This window comes from Oncorhynchus gorbuscha, unplaced genomic scaffold, assembly GCF_021184085.1.
Source record: "Oncorhynchus gorbuscha isolate QuinsamMale2020 ecotype Even-year unplaced genomic scaffold, OgorEven_v1.0 Un_scaffold_836, whole genome shotgun sequence".
Classification (NCBI taxonomy): Eukaryota; Metazoa; Chordata; class Actinopteri; order Salmoniformes; family Salmonidae; genus Oncorhynchus; species Oncorhynchus gorbuscha.
Window position 1 is genome coordinate 249,605 of NW_025745832.1, and position 10,815 is coordinate 260,419.

The following is a 10,815-nucleotide window of genomic DNA, read 5'->3' on the forward strand; positions in this document are numbered from 1 at the left end:
CAGGACATCAGACACAGACACAGACCCACAGGACACAGGACACAGACACAGACACACACAGACACAGAGACCCAACAGGACATCAGGACACACACACAGACACACACACATCACACACACACAGACACACACACACAGGACATCACACAGAGACACACAGAGACACACACACACAGGACAAAGACAGAGACACAACAGACACACAAACAGAGACCCAACAGGACATCACAGAGACAACAGGACATCACAGACAGACACCCAACAGGACATCAGGACACACACACACACACAGGACATCAGGAGAGAGAGACACACCCAACAGGACATCAGGACAGAGAGACAGAGACCCAACAGGACATCACAGGAGAGAGACACACACACACAGATCAGGAGGTGAGACAGATTGCAGACATCAACATTGGGAGACACCCATTTAAGGCAGTCTAATCTAATCTAACCTTGTAGACATGAGGAGCAGACAATGAAGGACATCAGAGAGACAGAGACCCCCAGGACATCAGGAGGAGAGAGACAGAGACCCCAGGACATCCTGACAGAGACAGTTTCACATTACATCAGGAGGCAGATCAGTCTGTAAACACATCAAAATATCAGAGGCCCAGGACATCAGGAGGGAAACAGTTCCCAGCAGGACATGTAAACAGAGAAGGACATCAGGAAAATGTAGACATCAGGAGGAGGAGACACAGGACATCATAAATGATTGAGAACAAAGTCACAAGGTAAACATCTCGTATGGACATCAGTCAAATCAGTTACCTGACTAACTATCTGGAATCAGTTTGTAACTACCAGGACATAGCATGTAACTATCTGGACATCAGTATGTAACTATCTGGACATAGTATGTAACTACCTGGAATAGTATGTAACTATCAGGACATCAGGAGTATGTAACAGAGACCCAGGACATCAGTAGGAGGAACAACCAGGAATCAGTATGTAACATCAGGACATCAGGATGAGAGAACAGAGATCAGGACATCAGGAGGAGTATGTAACAGAACCAGGACATCAGGAGGATGTAACTATCTGGAATAGTATGTAACTACCTGGACATAGTATGTAACTATCTGGACATCAGGAGGAGAGAGACAACCAGGAATAGTATGTAACTATCTGGACATCAGTATGTAACAGAGACCCCAGGACATCAGTATGTAGACTAGACCCCTGGACAATAGTATGTGACTATGCCCAGGACATCAGTATGTAACTAGAGGCCCAGGACATAGTATGTAACTACCTGGAATCAGTAGCAGTAACTACCCCAGGACATCAGTATGTAACAGACCTGGAATAGCATGTAACTATGTGGAATAGTATGTAACTATGTAGGAATAGTATGTAACTATCTGGACATCAGTATGTAACAACCTGGAATAGTATGTAACTATCTGGAATAGTATGTAACACCAGGAATCAGTATGTAACTATCAGGACATCAGCATGAGAGACAACCAGGACATCAGTATGTAACTATCAGGAATCAGTATGTAACACCAGCAGGACATCAGTAGGAGTAACTACCTGGACATAGCATGTAACTACCCAGTGGAATAGTATGTAACTATGTAGAATAGTATGTAACTACCTGGAATAGTATGTAACCACCTGGAATAGTATGTAACAGGACATCTGGAATAGCATGTAAGGACATCTGGAATAGACATGTAACTATCTGGAATAGCATGTAACTATCTGGAATAGTTTGTAACTACAGGACATGGAATAGTATGTAACTATCTGGAATAGTATGTAACTATCTGGAATCAGTATGTAACTACCTGGAATAGTATGTAACTACCTGGAATAGTATGTAACTACAGGACATGGAATAGTATGTAACTAGGACATGGAATAGTATGTAACTATGTGGAATAGTATGTAACTACCTGGAATAGTATGTTACTACAACTGGAATATTATGTAACTATCTGGAATAGCATGTAACTATCTGGAATAGGATGTAACTATCTGGAATAGCATGTAACTACCTGGAATAGCCTATGCAACATACTTTTTCTGTCCCTGGAATAGTCCATGTAACTACCTGGAATAGTATGTAACTATCTGGAATAGCATGTAACTATCTGGAATAGTATGTAACTATCTGGAATAGTATGTAACTACCTGGAATAGTATGTAACTACCTGGAATAGTATGTAACTATCTGGAATAGTATGTAACTATCTGTAATAGTATGTAACTACCTGGAATAGTATGTAACTATCTGGAATAGTATGTAACTATCTGTAACTATCTGGAATAGTATGTAACTATCTGTAACTACCTGGAATAGTATGTAACTACCTGGAATAGTATGTAACTATGTGGAATAGTATGTAACTACCTGGAATAGTATGTAACTATCTGGAATAGCATGTAACTATCTGGAATAGTATGTAACTATCTGGAATAGTATGTAACTACCTGGAATAGTATGTAACTATCTGGAATAGTATGTAACTATCTGTAACTATCTGGAATAGTATGTAACTACCTGGAATAGTATGTAACTATCTGGAATAGTATGTAACTATCTGTAACTATCTGGAATAGTATGTAACTATCTGTAACTATCTGGAATAGCATGTAACTATCTGGAATAGCATGTAACTATCTGGAATAGCATGTAACTATCTGGAATAGCATGTAACTATCTGGAATAGTATGTAACTACCTGGAATAGCATGTAACTATCTGGAATAGTATGTAACTATCTGGAATAGTATGTAACTATCTGGAATAGTATGTAACTATCTGGAATAGTATGTAACTATCACACACACAGGAATAGTATGTAACTATCTGGAATAGTATGTAACTATCTGGAATAGTATGTAACTACCTGGAATAGCATGTAACTATCTGGAATAGCATGTAACTATCTGGAATAGCATGTATAGCATGGCATTTCATTTCCATCCCCGACCATTACAGAGATTTCATTTCAAAATATCAACTATACATCCTGGAATAGCATGTAACTATCTGGAATAGTATGTAACTATCTGCAGAATGGAATAGTATGTAACTATCTGGAATAGTATGTAACTATCTGGAATAGTATGTAACTATCTGTAAAATGTAATAGTATGTAACTATCTGGAATAGTATGTAACTATCTGGAATAGTATGTAACTATCTGGAATAGTATGTAACTATCTGGAATAGTATGTAACTATCTGGAATAGTATGTAACTATCTGTAACTATCTGGAATAGTATGTAACTATCTGGAATAGTATGTAACTACCTGGAATAGTATGTAACTACCTGGAATAGTATGTAACTACCTGGAATAGTATGTAACTACCTGGAATAGTATGTAACTACCTGGAATAGTATGTAACTACCTGGAATAGTATGTAACTATCTGGAATAGCATGTAACTATCTGGAATAGTTTGTAACTACCTGGAATAGTATGTAACTATCTGGAATAGTATGTAACTATCTGGAATAGTATGTAACTATCTGGAATAGTATGTAACTATCTGGAATAGTATGTAACTACCTGGAATAGTGTGTAACTACCTGGAATAGTGTGTAACTATCTGGAATAGTATGTAACTACCTGGAATAGTATGTAACTATGTGGAATAGTATGTAACTATGTGGAATAGTATGTAACTACCTGGAATAGTATGTTACTACCTGGAATAGTATGTAACTATCTGGAATAGCATGTAACTATCTGGAATAGCATGTAACTATCTGGAATAGCATGTAACTGGAATAGCATGTAACTACCTGGAATAGTATGTAACTACCTGGAATAGTATGTAACTATCTGGAATAGTATGTAACTACCTGGAATAGTATGTAACTACCTGGAATAGTATGTAACTATCTGGAATAGTATGTAACTATCTGGAATAGTATGTAACTACCTGGAATAGTATGTAACTACCTGGAATAGTATGTAACTATCTGGAATATCTGTAACTATCTGGAATAGTATGTAACTACCTGGAATAGTATGTAACTATCTGGAATAGTATGTAACTATCTCTGTAACTATCTGGAATAGTATGTAACTGGAATATATGTAACTATCTGGAATAGCATGTAACTATCTGGAATAGTATGTAACTACCTGGAATAGCATGTAACTATCTGGAATAGTATGTAACTATCTGGAATAGTATGTAACTACCTGGAATAGTATGTAACTATCTGGAATAGTATGTAACTATCTGGAATAGTATGTAACTATCTGGAATAGTATGTAACTACCTGGAATAGTATGTAACTATCTGGAATAGCATGTAACTATCTGGAATAGTATGTAACTACCTGGAATAGTATGTAACTATCTGGAATAGTATGTAACTATCTGGAATAGCATGTAACTATCTGGAATAGTATGTAACTATCTGGAATAGTATGTAACTATCTGGAATAGTATGTAACTATCTGGAATAGTATGTAACTATCTGGAATAGTATGTAACTATCTGGAATAGTATGTAACTACCTGGAATAGTATGTAAACTACTCTGGAATAGTATGTAACTATCTGGAATAGTATGTAACTATCTGGAATAGTATGTAACTGGAATAGTATGTAACTACCTGGAATAGTATGTAACTACCTGGAATAGTATGTAACTATCTGGAATAGTATGTAACTACCTGGAATAGTATGTAACTATCTGGAATAGTATGTAACTATCTGGAATAGTATGTAACTATCTGGAATAGTATGTAACTATCTGGAATAGTATGTAACTATCTGGAATAGTATGTAACTATGTAACTATCTGGAATAGTATGTAACTACCTGGAATAGTATGTAACTATCTGGAATAGTATGTAACTATCTGTAACTATCTGGAATAGTAACTATCTGTAACTATCTGGAATAGCATGTAACTATCTGGAATAGCATGTAACTATCTGGAATAGTATGTAACTATCTGGAATAGTATGTAACTATCTGGAATAGTATGTAACTACCTGGAATAGCATGTAACTATCTGGAATAGTATGTAACTATCTGGAATAGTATGTAACTATCTGGAATAGTATGTAACTATCTGGAATAGTATGTAACTATCTGGAATAGTATGTAACTACCTGGAATAGCATGTAACTACCTGGAATAGTATGTAACTACCTGGAATAGCATGTAACTACCTGGAATAGCATGTAACTATCTGGAATAGTATGTAACTATCTGGAATAGTATGTAACTATCTGGAATAGTATGTAACTATCTGGAATAGTATGTAACTATCTGGAATAGTATGTAAATCTATCATGTAACTATCTGGAATAGTATGTAACTATCTGGAATAGTATGTAACTATCTGGAATAGTATGTAACTATCTGGAATAGTATGTAACTATCTGGAATAGTATGTAACTATCTGTAACTATCTGGAATAGTATGTAACTATCTGGAATAGTATGTAACTATCTGGAATAGTATGTAACTACCTGGAATAGTATGTAACTACCTGGAATAGTATGTAACTACCTGGAATAGTATGTAACTATCTGGAATAGTATGTAACTATCTGGAATAGTATGTAACTACCTGGAATAGTATGTAACTATCTGGAATAGTATGTAACTACCTGGAATAGTATGTAACTACCTGGAATAGTATGTAACTATCTGGAATAGTATGTAACTACCTGGAATAGTATGTAACTACCTGGAATAGTATGTAACTACCTGGAATAGTATGTAACTACTACCTGGAATAGTATGTAACTACCTGGAATAGTATGTAACTACCTGGAATAGTATGTAACTACCTGGAATAGTATGTAACTATCTGGAATAGTATGTAACTATCTGGAATAGTATGTAACTACCTGGAATAGTATGTAACTACCTGGAATAGTATGTAACTACCTGGAATAGTATGTAACTACCTGGAATAGTATGTAACTATCTGGAATAGTATGTAACTACCTGGAATAGTATGTAACTACCTGGAATAGTATGTAACTACCTGGAATAGTATGTAACTACGTGGAATAGTATGTAACTACGTGGAATAGTATGTAACTACGTGGAATAGTATGCAACTATGTGGAATAGTATGTAACTATGTGGAATAGTATGTAACTATGTGGAATAGTATGTAACTATCTGGAATAGTATGTAACTATCTGGAATAGTATGTAACTACCTGGAATAGTATGTAACTATCTGGAATAGTATGTAACTACCTGGAATAGTATGTAACTATCTGGAATAGTATACTTGGTATCATTAGGACTTTAACTCACGTGAGGTTTCAACCATAGAAATAAACTACTTTTAATAATTTTTTCTCCCCAATTTCGTGACATCTAATTGGTAGTTACAGTCTTGTCCCATCGCTGCATACATCGCTTCACCCACCCGGAAGCCAGCCGCACCGATGTGTCGGAGGAAACACCGTCCTGCTGGCGACCAAAGTCAGATTGCAGGCTCCCGGCCCGCCACAAGGAGTCGCTAGATCACCATGGGACAAGGAAATCCCGGCCCAGCCAAAACCATTCCGTAACCCGGAATAAGCAGGGACAATTGTGCCCCACCACATGGGTCTCCCGGTCACGGCCGGCTGTGACACAGCCTGGGATAGAACCCGGGTCTGTAGTGACGCCTCACTGCAACGCAGTGCTTTAGACCGCTGTGCCACTGGAGAGGCAGAAATAAGTGGAATATATTTATATGGTTACAACAACAACACTACAGTAACTGTTCTCAGTAATATGTCATTTCCTGTACTGTCAGTTTCCTCTATAATAACCAAAGGAAACTCCAGCATAAGGAACTATCTGATCACTAGTCTTGGTAACCGTGGTGATACAGTAGTGTTCCCACTATGCAGAGAGATAACTATTTGACCACTAGCCTTGGTAACCATGGCAGCATTACCACTATGCAGAGAGATAACTATCTGACCACTAGTCTTGGTAACCATGGTGATACAGTAGTGTTCCCACTATGCAGAGAGATAACTATCTGACCACTGGCCTCGGTAACCATGGCAGCATTCCCACTATGCAGAGAGATAACTATCTGACCACTAGCCTCGGTAACCATTGCAGCATTCCCATATGCAGAGAGACAACTATCTGCAGAGAGACAACTATCTGACCACTAGCCTCGGTAACCATGGCAGCATTCCCACTATGCAGAGGGACAAGTATCTGACCACTAGCCTCGGTAACCATGGCAGCATTCCCACTATGCAGAGAGACAACTATCTGACCACTAGCCTCGGTAACCATGGCAGCATTCCCACTATGCAGAGAGACAACTATCTGACCACTAGCCTCGGTAACCATGGCAGCATTCCCACTATGTAGAGAGATAACTATCTGACGCCTAGCCTCGGTAACCATGGCAGCATTCCCACTATGCAGAGAGACAACTATCTGACCACTAGCCTCGGTAACCATGGCAGCATTCCCACTATGTAGAGAGATAACTATCTGACGCCTAGCCTCGGTAACCATGGCAGCATTCCCACTATGCAGAGAGACAACTATCTGACCACTAGCCTCGGTAACCATGGCAGCATTCCCACTATGTAGAGAGATAACTATCTGACGCCTAGCCTCGGTAACCATGGCAGCATTCCCACTATGCAGAGAGACAACTATCTGACCACTAGCCTCGGTAACCATGGCAGCATTCCCACTATGTAGAGAGATAACTATCTGACGCCTAGCCTCGGTAACCATGGCAGCATTCCCACTATGCAGAGAGATAACTATCTGACCACTAGCCTCGGTAACCATGGCAGCATTCCCACTATGCAGAGAGATAACTATCTGACCACTAGCCTCGGTAACCATGGCAGCATTCCCATTATGCAGAGAGATAACTATCTGACCACTAGCCTCGGTAACCATGGCAGCATTCCCACTATGCAGAGGGACAACTATCTGACCACTAGCCTTGGTAACCATAGTGATACAGTAGTGTTCCCACTATGCAGAGAGATAACTATCTGACCACTAGCCTTGTTAACCATGGCAGCATTCCCACTATGCAGAGAGACACTATGAGGAATGATCAGGTAGGACAATAGATGTTTGTTAGCCTGGTCCCAGATCAGTCTTTGTGTTTGCTTTACACCAATAGAAGTTTGCTAGCCTGGTCCCAGATCAGTATGCGTGTTTGCTTTACACCAATAGATGTTTGCTAGCCTGGTCCCAGATCAGTATGTGTGTTTGCTTTACACCAATAGATGTTTGCTAGCCTGGTCCCAGATCAGTCTGTGTGTTTGCTTTACACCAATAGATGTTTGCTAGCCTGGTCCCAGATCAGTCTGTGTTTGCTTTACACCAATTGAAGTTTTCTAGCCTGGTCCCAGATCAGTATGTGTGTTTGCTTTACACCAATAGATGTTTGCTAGCCTGGTCCCAGATCAGCCTGTGTGTTTGCTTTACACCAATAGAAGTTTGCTAGCCTGGTCCCAGATCAGTATGTGTGTTTGCTTATTCCATTGTCATTGTCAAGCCAAACATGGCGTGATAATTCTATAAGGTATAGGCAAAAAACAGACTGGCTCCAAGGCTTTAAAAAATATTTAGAGGGAATGTTATGGACAGGTCCTGGACCAGATGTTATGGACAGGTCCTGGAGCAGCAGGGTTTAGAGGGGAAGTTATGGACAGGTCCTGGACCAGATGTTAATGACAGTACCTGGACCAGCAGGGTTTAGAGGGGATGTTATGGACAGGTCCTGGACCAGACGTTAGGACAGGTCCTGGACCAGACGTTAAGGACAGGTCCTGGACCAGATGTTATGGACAGGTCCTGGACCAGATGTTAAGGACAGGTCCTGGACCAGCAGGGTTTATAGGAGGTGTTAAGGACAGGTCCTGGACCAGATGTTAAGGACAGTACCTGGACCAGCAGGGTTTCACAGCGTGCTGTTTCTTCTGTTCCTTCTTCTTCTCAGATCCATAACAGCCTGTTTGGTCCTGGCTTGGTTCAGTCAGTGGTCACATTGCTCTGAGGTCTGCTGTGGGTCTCTAGAGGTGGGTCTCCTGGTCCTTGGCTAGGGGGAGGGGGTTGAGGTCCGGCCTCACAGCCCAGGGAGGAGAGAGGCTCAGTGGGTAGCTGCTGTCTCTGTGTCCCTCTGTCCAGGCTTGCGGCAAGGTGTGTGTGAGAGGAGTGTGCCAGGCAGAGACACACTCGCTGCTCCACAATCCAGCTCTCCGGGCAGATTCACACTATATCCACACTGCACACACAGCTCTTAAAGGGATGGTCAACCACCTTTATTACAGGAGCCGCTCTTAAAGGGATGGTCACCACCTTTATTACAGGAAAAGACAGAAAGAGAGGGAGAGAAAAGAGGAGAGGATGTCAGACATTTAATTATGTGGCTTTGATAGGAAAACGAGAAGAGGATGAGAGGGGGTTGAGAGGAGGAGGGGGATGAGGGGGGATGAGAGGAGGTGGGAAGGAGGAGGAGAGGGGGATGAGAGGAGGAGAGGAGGAGAGGGGGATGAGAGGAGGAGGGGAGGAGAGGAGGAGAGGAGGAGAGGGGGATGAGAGGAGGGGAGGGGGATGAGAGGATGAGAGGAGGAGGGGAGGAGGAGGAGAGGGGGATGAGAGGATGAGAGGATGAGAGGAGGAGGGGATGAGAGGAGGAGAGGATGTCAGACATTTAATTATGTGGCTTTTATAGAAAAACCAGGCTAAACAAAGGTAGAGGAGGAGGAGAGGAGGAGGAGAGGAGGAGGAGGAGGAGGAGAGGTTCCTCCTGGCGTCCTAATGGATGCCACAGTAAACAGGGAGCAGCACACTGCTAACAACAAGGCTTCTCTGCTCCCCTAAACAGAACCATTTAGAAGGCCACTTAATATGAAGAGACCCAATGAACCCATTTCGGGACATTTTAGTGGGAAGACGAGCCCCTAAAGGGGAATGAGGGGCCTGGCGTGTGAAGTCATGACTATGTCATAACGTCTCAGTGGGAGTTGAACCCTTCTAAGCCGTACTGTTTGGTTCATTACATACAGCTCCATGAAAGAGACATGAATTAAAAGGAGATTAAGAAGAAGCCCAGAGGTGAAAGATGAAGTAGAACAGTTTTTAATGAAGATGGACTCAAGTGGTGACAAAAACAACAACAATTTTTGCACGCCCAATTTTTCAGTTTTTGATTTGTAAAAAAAGTTTGAAATATCCAATAAATGTCGTTCCACTTCATGATTGTGTCCCACTTGTTGTTGATTCTTCACAAAAAAATACAGTTTTATCTCTTTATGTTTGAAGCCTGAAATGTGGCAAAAGGTCGCAAAGTTCAAAGGCACTGTATATATAATAGTACCAGTCATGTAGAGGAACCATCTCTACTAATATCACTCCTGATATATATATATATATATATATATATATATATATATATATATATATATATATATATATATATATATAATAGTACCAGTCATGTAGAGGAACCATCTACTAATACTCCTGATATATATATATATATATAATAGTACCAGTCATGTAGAGGAACCATCACTACTAATACTCCTGATATATATATATATATAATAGTACCAGTCATGTAGAGGAACCATCACTACTAATACTCCTGATATATATATATATATAATATACCAGTCATGTGGAGGGACCATCACTACTATACTCCTGATATATATATATATATAATAGTACCAGTCATGTGGAGGGACCATCACTACTAATACTCCTGTATATATAATAGTACCAGTATGTAGAGGAACCATCACTACTAATACTCCTGATAGTACCAGTCATGAGAGGAACCATCACTACTAATACTCCTGATATATAT

General features: G+C 40.1%; 1 protein-coding gene across 1 annotated transcript in view; it reads right to left on the bottom strand.

The window, feature by feature from the left end:
* The window catches only part of LOC124020491 (receptor-type tyrosine-protein phosphatase epsilon-like), an 80,838-nt gene extending 71,539 nt beyond the window's left edge, over positions 1-9,299 (bottom strand). The window contains exon 1 of the mRNA XM_046335739.1: positions 8,886-9,299. The gene's annotated coding sequence lies outside the window, so the exon portion shown is untranslated. The remainder of the gene's footprint in view (positions 1-8,885) is intronic.
* Between the last annotated feature and the right edge of the window lie 1,516 nt (positions 9,300-10,815).